We start from the raw sequence: 24,791 nt of genomic DNA, 5'->3' as shown, positions 1-24,791 counted from the left end.
TGAATTTTGCAGGAATACAAACAGTCCAATGCAGGGATAGAGTCAGGATTCACATCCAAGCAGTCTGGATGGAGAACCATTGATCTTAACTATTATTGTAAATATATACTCTTTTTTTTTTAATATGTCTTTATTGATTTCAGAGAGGAAGGAAGAGAGAGAGAGAGAGAGAAACATCAATGATGAGAGTCATTGATCGGCTGCCTCCTGCACACCCCCTACTGGGGATTGAGCCCACAACCTGGGCATGTGCACTGACTGGGAATTGAACTGCGATCTCCTGGATCCTAGCTCAATTGCTGAACCACGCCGTCCAGGCAACATATCACATTTGTAGGAGCCTGGGTGCTCTCTACCCACAGCAGGGCACTTCCCTTTTCTGCCTCTTCTTTTCCTAGGCTCCCTGGTCTCCTCAAGACCCTCCATTGGACTGACTAGCCTCTGGAGAGGTTTAGCTGTAGAATGGAAATCAATTGGTAATGATTGTTATGCAGCAGTCTCTCAGGCATGCTGCCAACTTTTATTTTAATTGAGGTATAACTTACATACTGTAACATGCACAAATCATATTAATCATACAGCTTGATGAATTTTTAACATGTCAGACCCATCTGGCCACCACCCAGAGCAGGGGATACAATATCCCAGCACTCCAGCAAGTTCCCTCCTGCCCCTTTGAGTTCATCCTGCCCCCAGAGCCAATCACTGTTGAGACTTGTCAAAGTCATATCTCTGTCATATCAAAGATTCCTGCTTTTAACTCATCCAGATCCAAATATACTTGCTCAACAAAAACAAACCACAGTGGAGATAAAAATAACACTTTCAGTAGCGTGGGTGATCCTGTCATTCCACCCAACTGGCGTCTCTGTTGGAGTGAGCGTGAAGGAGAGACAGAGACCTGCTGTTCCTTCTGTCGGTCTTTGTTCCTGTGGCTTTTTAGAATGTGAGCATCTTGTGCCATCGAGTGCCTTTCTCATATTTATAGATTTTAATTATCATACAACACGGTGCTGGAATCCAAGCCAGCAATTTCTTCTGGTCCTCATCCTAAGAAACCAAATCGAATGCTGAAGAAAAATGGGCTGTGTTGGGCTTAAATGGGAAATGGGTTTATTAGTCTCCATGGGAAGACCTTATTATGGGATTTTCAAGGAGAATTTTGACTCCTTTCAATTTTCATATTGCATGCTGACTTTAGAGGCTAACCCTTGAGTAAGATTCAGTTGTAATGTGGAAAGAACTCAAGTGGGTAAGTGATTGTTACAGATTTGGTGATTTAGACTGTGTGGCACAATGTGGTGGACTGTGCTGATTTGTGGAAGTCCTCCTGATATGAACACAGAGTTGACCAAAATATATGAATTATATCCTGGGGAGCTCACCAGAAAGGGAAGTCTATGAGTATCAAAAATGAAGAGAGAAATCTAAGCCAAATGGTTATGTATAAGCCATAGAACCTGGGGTGTTGAGATTTTAATTCTACAGTGAGTCTAGAAATGAAAACTGGGCCCAAGGTGGAATTGAGTGCCCAAGAGCCTTAAACATTATACTTCTTCATGAAAAGGGACTAGAAAAACTCTACTGTCTGGAGAAACAGAGAATAAGCTTGCCTTGAGTGGAAAAACATCACCAGCAAGAAGTTAAAAACCTGGGGCTGTACCATATGTGGTTGTGGAATCTATATTATTGTTGATAAGCTATAAGACCCCTCAGCTGAGAAATTAACATAAAACTGACCTAGTACCATGGAAATCCCTAGCACAAACACAAAATCACTCCATAGGGATATTTCAACAACTCACACCTAACAAGACTCCCACAGAACTACTTCCTCAGATGAGTTCACAGTTATTAATGTGAACTATTCAGGAAATGAATTGCTTTGAGTTTAAAATAATAGAACCATCTAAGACTATAAAATAGTATATTTAAAACGATTAAAGACTGAAGATGATAACAAAAATGTAAAGAAAGATAAAAAAGAATAGGTTGATTTGAAAAGCAGCCACATTGTTATGAAAAACAGTCATTGAAATTAAAACCCAACAAAAGGGTTCACTGACAGATTGGACATAGCTAAAGAGATAATTAGTGAACTGGAAGATAATAGTAACAGTTTCCATTTGTTAAGTCCTTAGTATGTGCCAGACACTGTTCCGTGTACTTGCATTTAACCCTCAGAACAAAATTAAAAGGAAGGGTATTATCATTATCTATATTGTATAGATGAGGAAACTAAAATGTAGTAGTTTAAGCCACTTGCCCAAGGTCTCACAACTGGTATGTGACAGAGTTGGGATTTGACTCCAAGCTGTCTAGTGTAGCCTAGAGTCTGTGTTTAAAATTAATACCCTCTGAGAAATTACCAAGAATAAACGATAAAGAGATGCAAATATGAAAGAATGGAAAAGAGGCATAGAGGAGAGAATGAGAGGGTACTATTTAGATCTAAACAGAGGGACTGAGGGAGAAGCGGTATTTGAAAACAATGATTAGATGTCCCTTCTGATCTTCTCTAGTCCTAGGTTCCAAGTCACAAGAATTTGTGACCATAGTGAGGGTGGAAATTTTCAAAGGCGAGTGGCAGAGCCTCAGTTTCCACTGTAGTATGCATTGATGTGCTGATATGTTTGACAAAGCTCTCTCTGAAGGACAGAAAAGAGCTGATTTTAGCATTTGCTGACTTCTATGGTAGAAGTATTTGCACCATGACATCAGGCTACCAACATGATGTCGCTGAGCATAGAATTGGAAAGAAAGGAGCACAGTCAGTTCTTGTGAGCCAGAATAAGCCGGCTCTAGCACTCCAGTGGCTTTGATGGTCATTCTCTTTTAAACTCTAATCTCTGGATTGTGCACCCAAGTGTGGAATTTTCAGGAAGTAGTAATGTCATGTATGATATCACTGGGGCAGGAAGAGACAATGGGACAAGAGTACAGCTCTGCCCTCCTTTCTTCCTTTGTATTTAAAAACATTTTGTGTGTGAATGTGGGTGGAGAAACTGGCCTGCTTGCTACATTATGGGTGACAGTGAAAATGACTACAACATCTTCAAAGGGCAGTTCGGGACTATCTACAACATTTTGAATGCGTTTACCCTCTGACTCTGCAATTCCACGTTAAGGACTCTATCTTATAAATCCCATCTGCCCTATAGTTACACATGTCTGTGCAGATGCATGTTCATTGCAGTGCTGTTTGCAATAGCCAGACCCTGGAAGCAGCTGAAATGTATGTCAGTTGGGAACTGATTGACTGAAACGTGGTATATTCTTTTAGTAGCATACTGAGCTACTGTTTAAAATAGTACATCATATATGCTAAAAAAGAATGATCTCCAGGTTACATTTTTAAGTTAAAAAAAGGCAATATATATATATATATATAAGTGTATATGGTATACTCCTATGTGTGGAAAAATGGAGGTATAAATGCGCACACACACACACACGCACACACACACACAGAGTACACGCGCTTGGTTGTGCATGGACTCTGGCTGGAAGGATACCAAGAAGGAAGGTGGTTGTGGGGGTACTGTTTACCTCTTGAGGGAAAAATGATTGTGGGTCTAAGATAGAAGATCTCTTACTGTATATCCTTTTATATTCTTTTGAATTTTTAAACATAAGCATATAGTATTTTTTTCTGTTAAAAACAAACTAGTTAACAAAAAACTTTACTTTGGGAGCTTTCAGTATGAAAGCCCTATTTATTTTTAGAGGAGACTGGCAGGTCTCCATGATGTTGCTAATCCCCAGCATTGACTGAACATGTGCCAAGTGCCAGGCACTGCTGGTATGGCCTGGTCTCGTCCACACACGCCCATCCACGGTAGCTCTCTCCATCTCTCGGCTTTGCCTGAACCCCTGTAGCTGCCCAGTCAATATATGAGAACTGATCATCCCATTTTCAGGAAGAGGAAGGTCGAGTCTGTGCAAAGTCACATGGCATGCAAGTAGAGAAAGTGGAATTCAACAGCAGTCTTACAAGTGTTTTAGAAACAGGACAACCCCGCTGCTTTTAGAAATTCAAGTTATTGGGAAGGCACGTCAGGCCTTTCTTCCTTCTGCCACCCATCCTGGCACCTCTCTTGAGGCCACATGGGGGTGTTCTGTCCAGATTAATTTTTCCAACTGTGCTGTTGTTTGCTGTGGAAAGTTGGAGCTGTGTTTTTGGACCAAATCAATCGCTGATGTGTTTAGAAGCAACAAAGGCAAGGAGCCTTTGTCCTGCGGTGTCCTCCTGATTATGCCTGCACAACCGCCCTGTTGAGTGGGCACCATCAAAGGCCTGGGACACACTGGCTCTGTTCACTTGAAAAGACCAACCTCAGGGCCTTTCTTAGCAAAATAGATGTTCCCAGGGGTGCTTCTGGTGTTGTCATTGTTGTTTTCTGCAATGAGCCGCATTTCTAACCCATCATGAAATGTTTCATGGAACTGGAGGCTTTCTCTGCTCTCTCTCCCTTTTTATCGTTTGGTAATAAATTCAGTAAGTAGGTTATTCATCTTGAAAAGATGTTATGATTTGACCAACCGTAATCCAAATGGGCAGGAAAACGGGAGTGAAAAGTGAAGTTTATAGAATCAAAATCACCAAAACTGACCTGAGCATGATTCGAGACTGTCACATCATCTGTCACATTCGGATGAAATTCTTGAACGTGATGGCTCTTTGACTACGGCACTTTGCTGTCTCTTTGACTCTGTTTTGTGCGTTCATTTAGAGAGTGTCCTTAAGCACTTCAAGTATCATTGCCCCGAGTGCAATGTGGCATGTAGTGGTTTTAGTTTACTGTGAGATGAATGTGTATCAACCGTGTTATCTCGACTCCCCCAAACAGTAATTCTACCTTCCTTGCCTGAATGCCCATACAGAGTTGGTTTAAATGCTATTTCTTATGGGAGCCCTTTCCTGACTCCCTCTCCCTGTGCTCCTAGTGCACTGTGTAGAATTTAATTAAAGCAATTATCTTAGTGGCTTTCAATAATTTTAGTTGTTCGTAGCTATTTCCACATCAGACTGGGTGCCAGGAAAGATGGCATGGATCATCTTGCGTCATCTGTGCATGGCCTGCATGTGGCATATGTCACAGAACTTCAGATTTCATTACTCATGATTCTTTTGACCTTGAGACAGAACCCCAACTCAAGCTGGCTTCTGCAGGCAGGGGATTTGCTCGTTTATGTAATCGAAAAGCCCAGGGATGGAATTTAAGGCTCAAATGGTGTTGCTAAGGTTCACATAGTTTCTCTTCATCTCTCAGCGCTGCCTACCATTTCTTTTTGGATTGTGGTGGCCAGATTGCTGTCAGCAGTTCCAGCAGAAGGAACAAAAAAAGGCCACTTTTCCAACAGTTCAACCAGTCTCAGAATTGAGTCCCAATGTCTCTGATTGGTCTGCTCTGGGGAACATGCCCATCCCTGGCCCATCCCTATGGCCAGGCAATTGCAGTGCTCTGATTGGCCATCCTGGATCAAATGCCCACCCCTGAAGAAGCTGGGGAAGGGTCTGCACCCCAAGAGCACAAAGATTGAGGATGAGGGAAGAGTGGTTCCCAAAACCTGAAAACCATGTGTATTGTGTGTGTGTGTTGGGGAGCGGGGATAGATAAAAGCCAAGATGTCCAATATAGTGGGTTTTTAATCAGCATTACTCGATGAATGAATTAACAGATGAATGAGCAAACAGGAGCTCGCTGCTGATTCTGTGAGCTGGTTATACAATACCCTGAGTGGGATTTTAACAGATGGAGCCTGTGCAGAGAGGAGGGATAAAAGAGAGCCTTGAAAGCAAGTCATATAAGGGTGGCTTTAACTTCGCTGAAATATTTAACAAGAAATGAGAGACACAGGAGACACATAAGAGCTGTTTCCAAGCGTCGGAAGGGCATTCACAGAGATGGAACATTTGCTGCGTCCCTACATCATATCATAGGAGCTGGACTAGACACTTGGACTGATATCACCCCACTTTTATTTTCATTTTATTAGGCAACCAGTGTATGTTGATTCTAGAAAATCAAAAATGCACAAAAAGAAAAAGAAAAAATCCTCCATAATCTTACCGCCTAGGGCCAATTGATTTTAATATTTTGGTATACATACACACACACGTGTGCATATATATGTTTTAAAAATATATATATTTTTATTGATTTTGGAGAGAGGAAGGGAGAGGGAGAGAGAGATAGAAACATCAGTGATGAGAGAGTTGTCACTGATCCGCTGCCTCCTGCACGCCCCCAACTGGGGATCGAGCCTGCAACCTGGGCATTGAACCACGACCTCCTGCATCCTAGGTCGATGCTCAGCTGCTGAGCCACACCAGCCGGGCGGTATATATTCTTTCAGTAGTTCCTCCCTATTATAACTGCATTAAAAAATTCTTTTTTAATCTTGATGATTATGTTTGTCAGAGAAAGAAACTGTGGTTCAGAGATTTTAAGAAATTGCCTGAGGTCCCAGGCTGGGGCACTAGACTTCTAGGGTCAGAATTCAGTCCATATCTAATTAGCCTCAGAAACTCTCTCTCATTTCTGGGTCTTTGATTTACCTGCCGTGGTACCAGTCTGTGTACTAACAGGGTTTTACTACTGTTCCTTTTGGAGAATCTTGATTTCATCACCCTGTTTACTCACTCACTCATCTTCACCCATGTACTCAGGAAAAATTTCAGTGGGTGCTTTCCAGGTGCTGGGGGTAGGCCAGTGAATGAGGCATGGTCCCTGCCCTCCCGGAGTTGACAGTCTAGCTGAGCTCTGCATCACTTATAAACGGTTAAGCCCAAAGCCTCTAGGGCTGTGCAGATCTGTGACACTGCCAGCTGCACATAGAGAGGTCCCACACCTCTTTCAAGGAAGCCGCCAGTGAAGCAAAGAGAAAGCACCATAGCCGGAGAGCTAGACGGCTGAGTCTTAAATGTGCCCTCTGCCCAAAGCCCCTCTCCTAAAGGAATGGGGGTGTGTCAAGGGATGGGAGGCTCAGGGTATGTGTTCCCTGTCTTCACTGTCCCAGGGCTAGCTCTGCAGGGTGATCCAGGGTATGGCCCACCTCTCTGTATGTATGATGACCTGGTTTTCTGAACCCCAGGTCAAAATCCATGGTGCAAAGCAGGGTTGGCCAGACAGAGGAGGGAAACACGTTTCCCGAACGCGGCCCACCCTGGGAGCGCTTGTGTGGCTCCCTTGCCCAGCGAGGTAGGTGTTATCCTTCCATTGCAGGAGGAAGCTGCATCTCAGTTGAAGCTGGGATTTGAGTTTAGACCTATCTGATGGCTCCAGATCCTATGAGCTTCCAATTCATACTCCTCTGATCCAGGTACTTCTGGGGAGTGGGGCTTTAAAAGGTTCTGAAACTCCAGTTGAGTTGGTTAGTTTCATTCCATTCACTTATTTAAAAAGTATTATTGAGGGACTGTGTCCAGAAACTCTTTTAGTCCCTGGGAGATGGGGTGACCAAGACCGATGAGGGCTCCTGCTCCCAGGGAACTTGAAGTCTGAGTTAAATTGTTGCAAGAGCAGTTGTTTCTGTACAATCCTTTGCTCAGTGGTTCATCCACACAGGAGGGTGTTATCAGTTAGGATACTTGAGTTGCAAGGGACAGAAAACCCAGTTCAGTTTGGGCAATTGATAGAAGCAGGTGAGTGGTTCACATAAGCAGGAAGTGAAGAGGTAGGGTGGGTTTCAGGCACACTTTGATCAGGGCCCCGGCTTCCTTTCTTTGTGATTCTCTGGGCTCTGTATTTCTCTGTCTGTTGGCTTTGTTCTCAGGTAGACTGCCTTCATAGAAGGGAGATGGCTGCTGTTCAATGCCAGGAGACGCCACATAGAGTACGCGTGCTCATAGATGTGTGGAGGAGAGCTGTCCAGTGTAGGGGTCTGGCTGGGGTAGCTTTAAATTACGTGCTTATTTGTTCATCTCTGGGGAAAGAGCTACTTTCTCTGAGCTTCTGTCTGGTTGGGCCATATTGGGACATGCCCCTATCTCTCAACCAATCATGGTGGCAGAGGAAATGGTGTAACACTGGTTTAGACCCTTCAGGAGCCACTCCTGGAACTGGAGACTGAAGGATGCTGCTCGGTGGAAGGGGAATGGAGCCTCTGGGGGGGGGGGGTTGTGAATGTAGAAAGATGAGTAGGGATTGTCCCTCCTCTTAAAAAGCTCACGTTCTCGTGAGCTTCCTGAGATTTTGGCAGTGATCAGAGGAGGGCGTTTACATTTGTTGAACGCTAGGCACTTCACATAGGCTTTCTCATTCTTACAAGGTCCCTCGCTAGCAGACCAGGATTTCCATTTTACAGACTAGGAGACAGGTTCAGAGAGGTGAAGCTGCTTGCCGGCAGTCACACACCTCGACCGAGAGCGAGGTGTTTTGAGGCGGTGGATCTCACATTCTGTCTTCTCCTTTTTATGACGCTTATGGAGAAAAAAGATGGTTACCAGAGACCCTACGAAGGTTCGCCCGATGACTTCTCTACAATAAGCGGGGCCTTGGGAGTAGTTACAGCTTTTCATTTCAAGCTTTTATTAGAGAAATCCTGCCTGCTTTTTTTTTTTTTTCTTTAATTCTAGATGAGAGGAAAACTCTCTCAGGTCTAGATAAGCAACAGATAATTGAATGAGCTTCTGAGAAAAGCAGAACCATTGTCAACTCAATGCATCAGAAGAGATGGGCATTCAGATAATTTTACAAAAATTCCTCCTTTCTACTTTGCTGCCTGAGGCTGCCATTCAGTCTTAATGTAATAGTGTGACTATTATGTAACACTATACAAAGCTGCTTTCCCTTGGGCTCAAGTTAGCTCACATGTTTGAAATACAGAGTACATTTTTGGAGGTAAAGAGTTTATGGAAAGCCAGTATGGTTCCTAGATTAACCTGCCCAAAGAAGGGCAAACAAGCAGGATTTTCTGGTTTTCTCCAGGCTCTACAGAGACATAATCTTCACCAGAGCAGGAGGTGATTTGCCAAAAATCCTTTCTGTGCTGGTGGCAAAATATCTGTGGTCGTGCTGCTCCCTGCAGCCACGGCGCGAGCCTTACCTTTCACTCCCAGGGGAAAGAACGCTCGTTTGTTCATAGTTCTCCTGACCTCACTTACTTCCACCCCAGCAGATGCAATTTAATCCTGGGAGAAATGAAGGGTGAACAGAAATGGGGAAATCAAAACAGTGGTTGATGACAAGTTGACGCATAAGGTTTTCAACTTAGATTCTGTGCTTTTTTGAGTTCTTGTGTCGGTTTTTTCTTTTTTCTTTTTTCTTGTTGAGGTTATTACTGATGATAATGGGTTTCCCTATCCCAATTTCTGTTATGTTGCCTACTGAGTTTTGGGTCCTGGGGATGGGAGTTGAACAAAGGATGGTCTTAATAACTAATAGCCTTCAGTGACCCTCTCACCAGTATTACTTTTGGGTCCTTATTTATTCTTGGCCAGGCAAACTTGTTAAAATGCACCTGGAAAAGGTGTAAAGTTAAAGTAAAGAGGAAAAGAGAAAGGCCTGAGGGTAAAATGCATGGGCTTCAGTGTCAGGTAAACACCAGAAAAGCTGGGTTGCTGGGCTTATCTTGTTGACCCTAAAGGGCAACCACTGCGTTATTAAGCCTGAAATTTAGGGGTTCTTTGTTACCACAGCATAACCTAACTCACCCTGACCGATGTGACCACCACTGTCATAGAAGAGGAGGATTCATGGAACCTGGGAGCAGCCAGCTTGTGTGTATACATGTGTGTATGTGTGTTGGCATCAAATATATATATGTGTAGATATGAATCATGCTGCCTCAATGGCAGTGGTCGTCAAACTTGGCTGCACATTAGAATCACCAGGGGATCTTTTTTTTTTTTTTTTTTAAATATATCTTTATTGATTTCAGAGAGAGGAAGGAAGAGGGAGAGAGATAGAAACATCAATGATGAGAGAGTCATTGATCGGCTGCCTCCTGCACGCCCCCCACTGGGGATTGAGCCCAAAACCCTGGCATGTGCCCTGACGAGGATCGAACCTCGATCTCCTCGATCATAGGTCAATGCTCCACCTCTGAGCCACTCCGGCCGGACCACCAGGGGATCTTTTAAAATTCCAAAGCTAGGACTAGACACTAGGTGAATAAATGCACCAACTCAGGGGGTAGGACACAAATGCTAGTGGTTTTTAAGCTCTCCAGGTGACTCCAGTGTGCAGACAAGTTCAGGAGCCACTGATCTATGAGAATTAGAATGGCGTCATCATCATTATTTGAAGAGGAGTAGGGATAATGGTAATGACATTGGTCCTAGCCATCACTATCAGTTACTGATGGCTACCTATATGCCAGGCAGTATCCTGGGTGTTTCACAAACATCCTAATATCTCATCTGCACTGCAGCCCTGACAGACAGCTCTCTAGGTGGTTGGAGAAGGAGAAGAGAGGCCATGTCTTTTAACCTACAGAGTTGCTTAATCCAGATTGTCAGGTAAAGTCCAGAAAGATGGAGCTGCTGGACTCATGTTGCTGACCCCAGAGTGACCACTGTGGTCATCATTGGGGCTGAGACTTCGGGGTTGTTTGTTACCACAGTGTAACCTGGCCCATTCTGACGGATGCAGCCATCCTTTCAATAACCACAGTAGATTCAGGAGTCAATATGCAAAAGCACATTTTGCAAAGTTATAAATGGAGGGTGAGTTTATTTTGGCCTGTGGCTTGGAAAGAGAAATGAGTGTAGAAAACCAGGCTATTAATCTTGGGTTGGTTGATTCATCCATCAGAATCACTCTATGTGTTTCAAGGAGTCAGGGTAAATCAATTAATAAAACAGTACCTTGTGTTTCTGTAGGGCTTTTCTCAACTGGGTACGCGGTGCTATACAAACCTCATATCATTGCCAGTCTTTTGCACACATCCTGGAAGGACCGACAGGTGCGAGTAGGGCTGTGTGTTACCATAAGTTAAAAACTGGAACTAAGTTATGTTGAAGTGCTTATCCAGTGTCCATAGAGATTCCTGACTGGAGTGTTGGTGGGTAGGTTAGAGTTTGGCCCAAGGTATGAGAGTGTTGGCAAGGAGCAGACAGACCAGCATGGGCAAAGGCACAACAGCAGGAAATAGTATTTACAGGAACTCTGTAACCAGTTTAGTATTGCTACCAAGAAAGAAACCATGATTGGGAAGGCCCATGAAACTTGCATTCCCACTTGCTTCCTTTGGCACACATGTCTTCTAACTTTTTTTTCCAGCTTTGGAAGAGATTTGTGTGTAATGAAGGGCCAGATAAGCAGGATGCCGTAATCGACCTTTCCCCTGAAAGATCACACCAGACTTGATACTAAATATTGCATACTGAATACCAGAAGAGATTTTTTACAAGACTCTGTTGATGCCTCGATGATCTAGACTAACCTTTGGAAATGAACTCAGTAGTTTTCTGACAGTGTAGACAGGAACCACTGCGACCTGCTCTTGGGACCCAGAGTCCAGGCCTGGGGATTGTGCTCCTGCGAGCCCCTCTGGCCCCTCTTGTGCCCTTCACTTTCTTAAGTGTAAAATGTTGGATTAAAGGTGAATTCCGAGGTTCCTTTCACATTTAAAATGAGATGATCCATTCAGAAACTCATTAATGCAAGTGGCCTATTTAATAAAAATGCTACATAAATGCTGAAATGGACACCATGGACATTTTCTCCAGGTCTGTGGGTTCAGACAAGACCAGAGCTTGAGCAAGGTAGCATTCTCCCCTCTACCTTCCTCTGTGCATAAAGCTGAGTAAATCTTTCTCATTAAACCTGTGTTATAACATGAGACCTCAGCACCAGGATTTTAGAGAGGACGCTGGCTAAACCAGTTAAGCTTCTTAACTTGGACTATATTGGTTCTCTTGGAAAGATTTTTTTTTTTAAACCTTACGCAGTATCTTTTCTTCTATAGCCCCCACACTCAGAACTCTTTCCATATGCTTAGCTCATGTTTGACATTCCCACTGTTCTGCGTAAAGCTCTGTATTTCAACTATTGGGTCACATAGCCAGTGACCTAAGCATTTTGGCTACTTCCGGGAGGACTGAAATCTCACCTTCTTGCCTGCTTATCTGATTCTCTGGTTCCAGGTCTGGGGCCACGTTGGGGCTTCAGAGTAGGGATAAGGCCCTAGGCTGGGGTTAACTCAAGCTGGACCAATGCCATCTCTTTGACCAGCTGCAACTGTTGAGTGCAGACCTTTTGCCAGGAACTGTGCCAGGCTCTGTGCTAGCCCTGGGGATACATGGTGACAAAACAGCATGGCCTCTGCCCCCATGGAACTCATAGTGCTTAAGGAAATACAGAAATTACCATATCATTACAATTAGGTCTGTGCTCTAACCACGCAGCTGGGGTCCTGAGACCTCTCACAGCAGGGGTCAAAGCTCCCTCCTTCAGGTGAGGCCTGTGTCTGGCATGCAGGTGTCCATTTTGTTTTTTGTTTTTTTTGTTAATGCTCACCTGAGGATATTTTTTCCATTGATTTTTAGCGAGAGTGGAAAGGAGGAAGGGAGCGAGAGGAGACAGAGAGAGAGACAGAGAGAGAGAGAGAGAAACATTGATGTAAGAGAGACACATGGATTGGTTGCCTCCCACACATGCCCTGACTGGGCTGGGGATGAACCTGCAACCCAGATATGTGCCCTTGACCAGGAATTGAACCTGGGACCCTTTGGTGCCTGGGCCAGCGCTCTACCCACTGATCCACACTGGCCAGGGCATACAGGCGTCTTTTGTTCTGACGGATTGATGCCCACCCTCCTTGATCTGAAGTGGGGTGGGCAGGTGGGCACAGACGGCCAGCGCCCTGGGCCACTGAGCAGTCCTGTTGGAGTGGGGTCTGCTGTTCCACCTGCTTCACCAGGGGCGTGTGGGGAGGCCCTTCCTAGGAGGGGTGTGACTGTCACTGCTGAAAATGTGAAGGGGGTGGGTAGCCCTTTATGGGACTGAACCACACGGTGGGCTGAAAGCGTTTGTGGAAAGGGCAGCGCATCCTGAGTGTGCCCTCTTGGGTTTTTCTGCAGCCAGCTCCTCTCTCAGGCAGTGGGCTTTGGGCCGCAGACTGCTTCAGACATAGGTAAACCCCTGGACCTCTTGGGAAAAACTTTGCGTCAGGGCAGGGTTGGGAGGGAAAAGTGAAAGCATGCAGAATGTCTTTCTTTTTCTCTTTTTTACCATTAAAATCTTGGCAAGAAAACACACTCTTTATTTTGGTCGCCTGTATCAGCGCAGATTCCCAAATGAACTCCTTGGCATCGTCCTGCCTTCGACATACTTCAGCTTTTCCGGCTGCAAACAATTTTGCTCCTCTCTCTCTCTTTTCTTTTTTTGCTTCTCTTTTGGGACTCTAATAACTCCAGGTGGTGAATGGGCGGTGGGGAGTACAGTTCTGTAGAAAATACAGCTTGAAAGCAATACAAACACCGAGGAAAAAATGGGAAGCTTGTCAAGGGGGAAGTGCTTTATCAAAACGCTTTACTGTTATTGACGTGGAAGAAACCTCCCTCTGGCTTGACGCTGGGAGCCCAGCGCAGTGTTACACAGCCTGGAACAGTGAGGTCGCGGAAGTACCTTTATTAAGGAAGGTGATTAAGGTAGATGGTGAGATGAAACACAGCAGAGTACAGTTCAGCATATGAACCAGTTTTATAGAAATATATGCATTACTTTTGTATAGTTAGAAACATACAAAAATCATTTGGTAGGAGATCCATGTGGCGTGGGAAGTTGGATTGTGAGGGTCTATACTTTCTTTTGTTTATCTGTATCTTCAATTTTTCCCCACAGTCAATATGTATTGTTCATATAATTGGGTGAAAAATGATATGGGGGGGCCAGGAACCTCTCTTTTTTACGAAATCATTCCATGTAATTATTGAGGGTCTCCTAGGAGTTGAGCAGGCACCATGATAGGTGTTGGAATGGACAAGATAGTCCTGGCCTCTGCCTTCTCAAGCTGCTGTTTTAGTGAGAGGCTTTTTTAGGGAAGACATTTTTAAGCTAAAAAATAAAAATAATTACAGGTTGTGATAAGTGCTATGAAGGGAAAAAACAAAAAGCAGTGACATACTAGGGTGTGACTCAAGGGAGGTGGGGGGATCTGATGTCAGGAAGGGTCTTGGGGAGGAAGGTTCCCTTTCAAGAGGCAACCCTTGAGCCTGGAGGCGGAGAAACAGCCTCGTGCAGAGGCCCCACAGCGTAGTGGAGGCACCGGGAAGGGCCAGCAGGTGCCAGGCTGCGTGAGCATGTTTCCTTCCTGCGGGCCACTCAGAGGGCTGGGGAAGTGTGAGCTGCCCACCCTGAGAAATGTGGAAATGTGACGGAAGCTCCTAGGTAGATCTTGTAACTCTGGGGAAATATGGCCATCAGGGCCCTTGATGGCTCCTGAGAGGTTGGTTAATGTTTTGCTAAACAACGGAAGTGTGTTAGGTGTGAACTGTTTACTCTGTGTGTACTTTGGCTCTTTTTCAGTAGCAGCTCTGATGCCATCTTTCAGTTCCGGGCACCAAGGCCTCCTTCTCCTGTCCCCTTCTGCACGCATTCAACTCACCCACTGAATGCTCATCTGTAAGATGTGACAATGGAGTCTTAGCCCTTAACGTTGAACTCTTAGCTCGGGCAAAAATTTTGGGGAAGTTAACTTTCTCGTCATGGATTCAATATTCATTCATTCTGTGAAGAGGAGGAGGGAATTAATTGACAGAAGTCCCTAAATGTTAGATTGAGGACTGATACTGGGTACAGAGGCAACCAAAACTATATTCTAGGTGCTTAAACATATTAAATAGTGTATTTGAGTTAACAATGGCAGCAACTACTCAGAGTTTTCTCTAAGGGCAATTGGGCAGTACAAGTTAAGAACCATAACAATGTTCAGATCCTTTGACCTAGAAGTTACAATCCAGGGAATTTATGTTGAGGTCATCAAGGGGGAGAAACCAAGAAAACAACGTCTATAAATAACAGCAGTGATATGATCAATAATGGCATAGTGCTTTGAGGTTTTGAAAGTATTTTCCTACACAGTTTTATGAGAGCTTTGCAACATTCCTGTGAAGTAGGTTCTTATGCCCATTTCACAGATGGGAAGTCGAAGGTGAGAGAGATCAAGGGAGTGGCCCTGATTCACTCTGGCAGATTCAGGATCTGAACTCAAGCACATGGATTGTTGCCCAGTGGGTTTGCTCAGAAACGCAAGGAAATAGTGGGAGTCAAGGGAGCATAGGGAAGGAACCAAAACTGAAAATGATGATTGGACTTAATGTATGCTTAGTTCTGTCCCAAGTATTTTACAAGTCTTATCTAAGTTAATCCTTACAATGAATTTGTGGGAAATTTGAGGCTCTGCGAGGTTGGATAACTTGTGTGTGTTGAACAGGTTTCAAACCCTGGCCAGGCTAAATCCAGAGCTTTGAGGTAGTTTTAGCTATTTTCTGTTGCCCTTTGCTTCAGAAGAATGCATTGCTGAAGAGTGAATAAGTGAACAAATGGATTAGAGGGGTTAGGACTTGACAACTAGCTTCCACAGAGAATAAGACATCAGGATTCCCATGGTGGTTTTTTTCCAAGACTCTGCAGTTTCTACATGCAATAGAGTTGCCCAAGAGTTGCTGATTTGCTGGCCCTTGAGGCTACACTTTTCCATCACCCTTCACCTAAAAGCTCTCTTTCCTCCCTCAACTCATTCATTGCAAAATGCCTAGAGCTGAATAAGTCCAGGGTAAGTCAGGCATGTAGGGTGTGGACCTTCAGCAACTGATGGAAACTGAGTTATTTCAACATGATGAAATATTCTGTAGGCATTAAAATGACAAATGTGACTGTAGAAACATGAAAAAAATATTGGGAAATAATAGTTGCACATATCTGAAGATTCCAAGTGAAGCAATGTGCATACACGTGGATAAAGGTTGGAAGAGAAGGGATGAAAGCTGTGTAAAGGTCTTGGGACTGGATGGTGTCACCATCCAGTTAGTCTGCTAAGCCAGGAACTTTGGGGTTGTGCCCCATAGCTCCTGCTGCTTCTTCCCCCAGATTCAACAAATCACAAACTCCTGTAGATTCTGCATCAGTAAGTATCTTAATTCTGGTGCCCATTCTTCCTCTCCACTGCCAGTTCCCTAGACCAGACTCTTGGTATCTCCCTCCTGGACCCCACAACACCGGGCCTCTATTCTCTCTCCCACCATAGTCCAAATTGGACACTGTGCTCAGAGTGATCTTGATATAAAACCCATCTGATAATGTCACCTTGCTTAGAAGCTTCTACTTGTTGCCATCAGGAGACAAGTTCAAGATCCTTAGCTGGTGTAGAGGAGGTCCTTTACAATCTCACTACCCTGGTCTTACCCCCAGCATGCCATGAACTCCCCTTCCTCTGTCCTTGTGCCTTTGCTTCTCAGCCCTTCTCTCATCTATTCAAGATGAAGCTCATCCTCTCTGAAGTCTTCATAGCTGTCCCAGGGAGAGTTGGTTCCTCTACCCTCCAAATTACAGTGAGTCATGCTGTGTTGTAATTGTGAGGTTACAGCTCTTCCTCGAACCAAATTCTGAGCCCCTTCAGGGCAGGGACCATGTCTTACTGTCTTCCATCCTAGACCCTCAGCATGGTACTTAGGACACAGCAGAGGAGCACAAATGTGTGTTGACTGAATGACTTAATGGTTGAGTGAAACAACTGATTCTTTATAATGTTTTGAAGTTGATTTTTGTAAGAAAAATTTCAAAGAAAACAGCATTTAAAGAAAGCATCAGGATCTTCTGAAATTTACAAAAGAAAACAGAGTCCAGTTAGTGTAAATGGAGAAACTAACTGTGGAGTTGACAGGTTGGGTTTGAATTTTGGATCTGTCTCCTACCAAGTCTTGGCTTCCTCATTATAAAATGGACATGATAATAGTACCATATAGGGTGGTTGTAAAGAGCAAAAGAAAATGCAAGCCAAGGGCTTAGTACAGTGCCTGGCTCATTGTGAGGACTCCAAAGGATGCCCGCAAACCACAGTGATTAAATAATCACTGAGCGCCTAGTGGTCTTATACAAACATCCTTTTTTGCATCTTCTGCTTGTTTTCTCAACATATAACTTTGAAAGCTTTGACCTCAGCTGAAATGTGATTACATTCATGCAGAATGGTGAAGAAAGGACCGAGGGAGAAGAAATTCAGCATTTCTCGTAGGGGTCTTGTTTTCTGTTGCTCTTTCAGGACATTTAACATGAGGTAGTGTTAGAACTTCCTCATGGGTTCTTGCACAGGCCAGGAATGCATGTAGGGCTAAGGGGAAAGGTGCCTTTGACAGGGACTCCTCATAGGACTCATCCTACTTTACCATTGTTACTCATCAATGGACTGTTTTCTTCGCTAGACTGTAAGTTCCCCTAAAGACCCGCGTCATGTTTATATTGCTCCCAGAGATAAGATTAGGACCAATGAATGAAAGTTGTTGCGCATCCAGTGTCTTCTCAGTGTAATGGAAGAGGTTCCTAACAGTTAGAGGAGGCTGAAAATTGCAGTAATGAACTCCCCATAATTATAGACATCTGAGCTAAGCTGGATGTTGATGTGCTGAGGATACTACGAGAGAGATTTCTTTTGGTGGGAGATTGGATTAGAGGTGTTACTCAGAGATCATGGGACTGGGCAGGTGTGTGAACTCTTCCTCTGGTTCAAATTGAGGACAGTGGGTCTGTATAAACCAGGGTTATTTTACAGTTTCAGTGTGTCAGACAAATGGACCAAAGTCCTCAGATTGTGAAGACTGTTATATTGCAGCACCAGTGTTTGCAATATAAATATCAGCTCCCTCAGTTTAATTGAAATTGATGAAGATTATAATATAGTATAGAACTCCCAAATCATCCTAAAATATGATATCCTAAAATATTAGGGTAAATGTCTGAGGCCTAGGACTCTTGAGTGTGTGCCTTGAAAAAGCCACCTAATGTCTCCATGACTCTCAACACATTTCTGTGTAAATATGGCCAATACCATTTGGTCTCCATGTATCTCAAGAGGAAGACAAAAGACTAAAGCCTAAATAAGGTAAAAGCAGCCCTTTTGTATATGGTGCAAGGAGTGATTTCTTGGCTACATATGGTAAGGTCCAGATAGTTCCTGGGAGCCTATTTGATTGAAACAAGGGTCCATAATCAGGGTTTTATAGACAGGCTTGCTGGATCCATAAATTCCCTGAAATCGTATGCAAATTCGTGTGCATATGTGCATTTTCCTGGGGAGAAAAGACCATACTTTTATGGGATTTTCATAGGGCTCTTGACCCCAAAACATTTAGAGCCATTTATCTCCATAGTAATGATCAGCTCAGCAGTCAAACTGAAAATACCCCCAGGAAAGGTAACATTGTAATCATTTACACTTTAGTGTTAATGAAAAAATCTGAGTGTTTCGTAACAGCATTAGGACGAGCTAGCTAAGTGGGATGTTCCGGTTTTGCATGTAAGGAGGGAGCATTTACGGTCCTGAGCGTGAAAGGGGAATTAGGGGAGAATGAAGAGGCTGCGCCCGCTGCCACATCCAAGTTCTCTATCAGACATTTTTGCAGGACTCCAGAACAAAGTCTCATTTATCTGAAAGAGCTGTGCGTGGCACGGCGCAAGTCTCAAGTGGCGCCTGTTTCTGTTCGCAGACTGATCATGTAACACCTCCCAAGGGCGTCTCCGCGATAGCATCGCGGCGATAACGGTGCAGCTCTCCGCCGGGAGCCCGCCGAGCGCCTCTGCCCGGCCCGGGGGAGGGAGCGAGGCTCAGCACCGGGCGGCGGGGGACGGCGTGCCCACCACCCAGCCATTCCACACTTGGGGGTGCGGGGGGGGGGTTGGGCGCGCACGCTTCATTGGGTTCAACTCAGAGAGTCCTGGGCTGCGAGTCCCCAGTTTCAGTTCTTGCCGTTTCCGAGCTCGGTGGCCTGAGGCTGGTCACCGTCGCCGCTGAACCTCACTTTTCCATCAGTCAAACGAAAAGGCTGCGAGACCCAGACCCACCCGGACGCCGTCTCCGCGCGAAGGTGCTGCTCCTTTAAGGAGGGCGGGTGCTTAGAGGAGGCGGCCGCGCCCCCTTCCTCTCCTCCCCGCGCGCGCCGACCACCTGTCTCCGGCCTCGCCCCGCCCCCTCGGGGGGGCGGGGGAGAAGGGGGCGGGGACGGATTTACCTTACGGGGCGGGCTCGCGGCGCATGCGCACGGCCGGACAGGTCCGCGGCGCCCTCACTTCCTGGCATTCCCCCCTCCCCCTCCTCGCCGTTACCCTGTACATCCGGGTCACTTGCCCTCCCCGCTCAGAGCCGCCGTCGCCGCCGCCGCCTGGCTCGTCGCGGCTCCGCCACTGGGGCAGGTGCGGAGGGGCTCCCGGTCCGGCCGCCGCCGCTGCCCCGCTCCGGGCCCGGGGCTCCCCCTAGCGCCGCTGAGGAGTCGCCGCCGCGGCTGGAGGAGGGCGGACGAGCGGGGCTGAGAGCCCGGAGGCTCGAGCGCAGGGTGAGTGGTTCATCTTGACCATTTCCCCGCTCCCCTCACACCCCTCGCTCGCCGGCGCCTCGACCCCATTTTGGCGGAGAGGCGGGTGCGGAGGCGCCCGCGGCGGCGGTGGCGGCGCCGCCGGGCTCCCTCGTCACCCCGCGTGGTGGGCCCGCCCTGGCGCCCACCCCCAGCGCTGCGGCTGCACCTCCCTGGGCGCCCCCGCGCGCCCCGGCGCCCCCCGCGCTCATTCATTCGGGTCTGCCATTCCGCCCCTTCCTTCCCCTCGCAGCTCCGTGCGCGTGCTCGCCGCCCCTCCCGCCCCCGGATCCCGCCGCCCCTGAGGTCTGGGTCCCCGGCCCGCCCCGCTCCCCACCCGCGTCCACTTCGCCTCCGCCCGCAGCCCCCACCGCCCCTTCCTCCGCGCGCCGCCGCTCCGTCCTCGCGCCCTCCCTCTCCGAGCTCGTCCCCGGGTCCACACCCCCTTCCTCAGGCTCCGCGCCGCGCCCGGCACCCGGCCGCCGGTCCCCGCGTGGAAGTTGGCGTCTCTGTGGGCCACCCCGTCCTCCCACCTGTGCGGCGAGACCTCCCCACTTACGTGCAGCGTCCACCTCGGAGTTCCCAGCGTTGAAAGTCCAGATCCTCAGTCCCAGGGTGTGGTCTTAGTGTGTTTCCAAAGCACACAGTTTCTACTATAATTACCCAAATCTATGGCTGTCAAGCTGTAGTGGAAGTGGCCACTGCGGCGCGCGCGCTTGTGTGTGTGTGTGTGTGTGTCCCTTACGGCGGTTCTGGGCCATACCGAATATCCCGCCCCCCTTTTTTTCCTGGAGGAGCATCTACGATGGATTAATTTTCTCTGAATGTAAAATTTGGCGGTCGATTGTTACTCTCTCTGCTGCTCCTCCACAGCCCCCCTCGCTCCGTTCCCTGCCCGACCCGCAACATTACCTGTTAATACTGTTGGTTGGAGAGACTTTCTCCTCTGTCAACAACAGTTCCCGAGTGTCCCTTGGCGTGCGGAATACTGATGAAATGCCTGGATTCTTGCAGTGCCAAAAAGTGCCATTCTGGATGAGACAGATTTTTGAAATTTGTTTACAGTGTTTTTCCACTCCTGTAAATGTATCGAGTTGGCTATCTTTTTACTCCTTAATCTTTATGTGGAAAATGTATGGCAGTCCAATTTGTGTTCTTAGAGTCTTGTAGCTTGGCAGACTGACATCGCAGAGGAGGGTTGTCTATAGTTCACTTGGAATTTCAATCACTTGGGTGTTTGGGGAATTACTGCAAATCACTTTAGACTAATGTACCGCAAGAAAAATACACTGATCCTTTTAATTCTTTAATTGCATTTAATAATAGAAACAGAAACTTTGCATCTAGCACAACTTGATAATTTGGGTGTATTTGAAAACCTGTTTGTAAAGTGTTGCAGTTAACTAAAACTGCCTGGTGGACATTCATAAAATGAGATGATAGCACTCTGTTGTTGTTTTTTATCTGACATTCTTAGTACATAATAACGAACTCCAAGGAAGGTTCTTGGTCCTGAAGTACATCTACTTTATCAGTATGATACAAGTGCTAGCAATATTTCTTTTAGGGAGCTAGGGGTTAAGAAGACACTTGGCTGTTTGTCCCGTTTAGGTTTTGGATGACCACTGTAGCAGTAAGGTTTCTTAACTCATAGTCAAGATTGCATTGCTTTGTTAGACCAGATTTGCTAGCTAATGTGTATTTTTTAAATTCCTTAAAACTTCCTTATGTAGCTGCCTCAAAGGAAACTCTTGTTTTTGTAAAATGTAGGATATAGAGCATGAACTCTAGATTATTTGATAATTGGATAGGGGCTAGATTTTTTTCCTTCTAAAAAAGTGGTTGGTCAAAGGGAGGCACGTTGAGTAAATAGATTCTCAGCAAAAATGTAATTTCAGATACTGAGTTAACACTTGAGTGAAGGCAGTTTATTTCTGATAGATTACTGGTGACATTGAACATAATCAAACTTAAAATTCATTTCTCTGAATTCCCCCCAAAATTGATTAAAAAATTATATGTTAAGTAGTGTTACTCATAAGATTATTGTGCTCATTTGAAATAGTCATTTACCTTTACTTAGTAAGTAATTGACTGAGGACTCTAGAGGGATATTTATTCCATTTTACTCTTAGTCTCCTTGGGGAGAATACTGGACTGCCACTTATATGATGTTACTTAACTCATTAAGTATTGATACACTCAACTGCTGGAGCCTATAATTTGCTCTTTCACTGTTTAAGGAAAACTAAATTATAATATTTGTAAACATTAATAATATTAGTTATATTATGCCCACTATTATTTTTGGTCTCCATTTCTGTTACTACACCAGAGTTTAGTACAGTGCCTGCCTATTGCACAGTAGATACTTAAAATAAATACTTTGAATAATTGAATGAATGGCAAGGTCAGAGTGTTTTCCACTATACCATCATTTTGTAATTATGTGGCAAAAGATTTGGAGAAAGATGTTGATTGCTCTCGGCTGCAGTTTTCTCAAGTAGCTTGTATATTTTGTGGACTGCTATATCTGATTAAACTGCTTTGAGACCTTTCAGGAGAAAGTACAATAGACGTCATTTTGTGTTATGCTTTAGTTCATTAAATAGATTTGTTTACTTAGAATGGGTATTTGGTACATGGATCTTGTCAGCATTCATTGACAGTAGTTAATTCAGATAATTTCTTGTGCATTAAAAGTTTCTAAAAGTCAGCATGAAAATTCTTGGATGTGTGTATTCATCCTATATTATGATCAATTCACTAAATTAGGTTTATTTTTCAAGGAATATTTCATATAGCAGAAATGGAAGGCATAATCCAATCATGTGCCAATGGTTACTTAATATTTCAGTGGTGGTGATGATGTTAGTAGTAACTAACACATAGCATTTACTACTTGCCAGGCAGTTTTCTAAGACGTTTAATCTTTACACCTACCTCTTTAGGTAGGTAATAGTGTTCCTATCTCAGACTTGGAAATAGGTTAAACTAAAATGACACAGCTACTGTGTGATAGAACTGGGTCTTGGCTCTTAATTATTATGCTGTAATAGTGAACACCTATATGCCAGGTTATTTATATACATTAAGTTAGTTTTATGACAACCCTGCAAGATGTAGGTTAATTCCTATTAATTCCTAATTAGTGTTAGGAAAGAGACTGAGACAGGTAACTTGTCCAAGTGCACTCCCAAGTAGGATGAGGAACGCTGGCATGCAAACCCAGACCTTCATGACTTGTAGTGTTTACTAAAATTCTCTTTCAAAGTACTAATTTGAGGTCCTATGTTTGATATTATATATTTAGAAGGCATACTTACAACAGCAAATCTCAAAGCTTTTTCAGCTGGTACACAGGGTGGATAATGTTCGCTTGTTCTCGACTGACTCTCGTGAGCATGTACAAGATTAAAATGTCCTGCTCGACAACTATAGCTTCACCCCTTTCCCACTCATGCAAGTATATTGGAATGCAAATGAGTGACATTTGTAAAGCTTTTAAACAAGGAAAGCATTCTTAGAATTTTGATTCTTTAAATATGTACATTTCTTATGCAGCATCCTACATCCTGCATCCTGATGGTGGTATCATGGGTGAGAATGGCTGTGTTCAAAGATACTCTGTGATTTTGTTTAAATAAAAGGCCTAATGCAAAGATACATTTTGTAGTTTTTTAACTTATTTTGGAAAGGTCATGTCCAGTGGTCCTACTGTATGCGACACTGGGAAGCTTTGAACCCTGTACAGTCATTTTCTGCCATGCAGGTCATCCCCCCTTAATGTATTCTAATTGGTACACTGTGGCTGGTGTATATCAAATGTAGACTGATGCAGACACTCTCACTCTGCCTAGAATATTTCTTCCAATCTTAAATTGGCATGTTCTCAGATAATCCAAATTACACGGAATACTAATTTAGGTCAAATCATTTTAGAAAACATTTGCTGTGAGAAGAATTATGACCTATTCCCAGATATTATTGTTTGGGGATTATGTATGTCATTTCTCTGAATTAAAAGCACAAATTTAAATGAAACCTGAGATTTACTAGGTCTTGAAGTGAACTTTTGTAGCTTGTTGACTCGTACTCTTATTGAGAGATTCTACTCATTGCAAAATTGTAGTACGTATGGATAAAAACATTGCACTTAAACACTGATTTGCTCTTGTTTGATAGTGGGAAGATTCTCAGATTATCTATAAAATGGGAATAGTAATGTCTGTGTTATGTGCTTCACAACATTTTTTGTGAAATCTTTATATTTCAGTGCAGTGTAATAGGAAATGCAGAAAATAATTTATTAACGTAATGCATTTGTAAATCAAATGATCATTAATTTTTTTGTTTTTGATCACCTATTTTTTTTGACACCTGGCACAATACTTGGTATGTGATTGCCATTAATCACCCAAATAGTTATTGAGCACATAAGCAGGGTTATGTAACAGTGAGTAAAATGTTAGTGGTCCAGAAAAATAAACCATGTGAATTCAGTGCTGTGTGTGTGTTCCACAGACACCTAATTTAGGAGTCAGGATAAAGGCCCATGGTGTGTGTAATGCCATCTAAACTAAGACCTGAAGAGTGGACCAGTAGTCAGTCAGGCAAAGGTGGGGGAGTAGGCATGAGTGTAGGAAGAGGGAGAGGCAAAAGCCTAGAAATAAGAGAGGTCATGTACATTTTAGAACTGGATACTGACTCTGGGTGTTAGTAATGTGTGCTGGGAAAGAGGCAGACAGTAAGTCACCCATAAGGCTGGCTGCTTGAGCCAGGTAACACGTTCAGGTCAGTTTCGACAGAAGGCTCTGGGAAAACCATTATAGGATTTTTAGGGGGGGACAGAATGAAATACTCAAGTTTGTCTTTTCAAAAGATTGTTTTGGCAGCTTTTGGAGAATGGTTTGAGGGTGAAGATAGAATACAGGTAGGCAAGTTAAGAGGTTTTGTTGAAATGCAGGATAGAATTGATAGTGTTCAGTACTCGAGTGTTGACAATGTAGGGATGATGTTAAATGTATAAGATTGGATGACTTACTGGACGTGGGCTCCGTTGAGCTAGTAACTTTGCTTCTGGTGGTAGAGTAGGGGATATGTCTCCCCTAGAGGTCTTGCTACTAGTTTTTCACGTGCAGTTGAGATGCTTTTGGGCTAAGGGAAAGCCAGTTGTATTCTCAAATATGCATTTTTAGTTGACTCTCCACTATTAGTCATTGAGTATGAGTTGACCCATCCACCCCAAGGTGAAAATATCACTCTGAAGACCATGAGG

General features: G+C 44.6%; 1 protein-coding gene across 7 annotated transcripts in view; it reads left to right on the top strand.

Annotated features, from left to right (window-relative positions):
* The window catches only part of CYRIB (CYFIP related Rac1 interactor B), a 124,394-nt gene that overhangs the window by 38,508 nt on the left and 61,095 nt on the right, over positions 1–24,791 (top strand). For 2 of the 7 annotated variants that reach the window (XM_081116394.1, XM_081116396.1), the window contains exon 1: positions 19,302–19,495. The exons of 4 other annotated variants lie outside the window; for them this stretch is intronic. The gene's annotated coding sequence lies outside the window, so the exon portion shown is untranslated. Of the gene's footprint in view, positions 1–19,297; positions 19,496–24,791 lie in introns of those variants that run through there. One more of the 7 variants, XM_081116392.1, reaches the window with a different exon arrangement.

Source organism: Miniopterus schreibersii, assembly GCF_964146895.1.
Source record: "Miniopterus schreibersii genome assembly, chromosome: 17".
Classification (NCBI taxonomy): Eukaryota; Metazoa; Chordata; class Mammalia; order Chiroptera; family Miniopteridae; genus Miniopterus; species Miniopterus schreibersii.
This window is presented reverse-complemented; position numbering and strand designations above follow the sequence as displayed.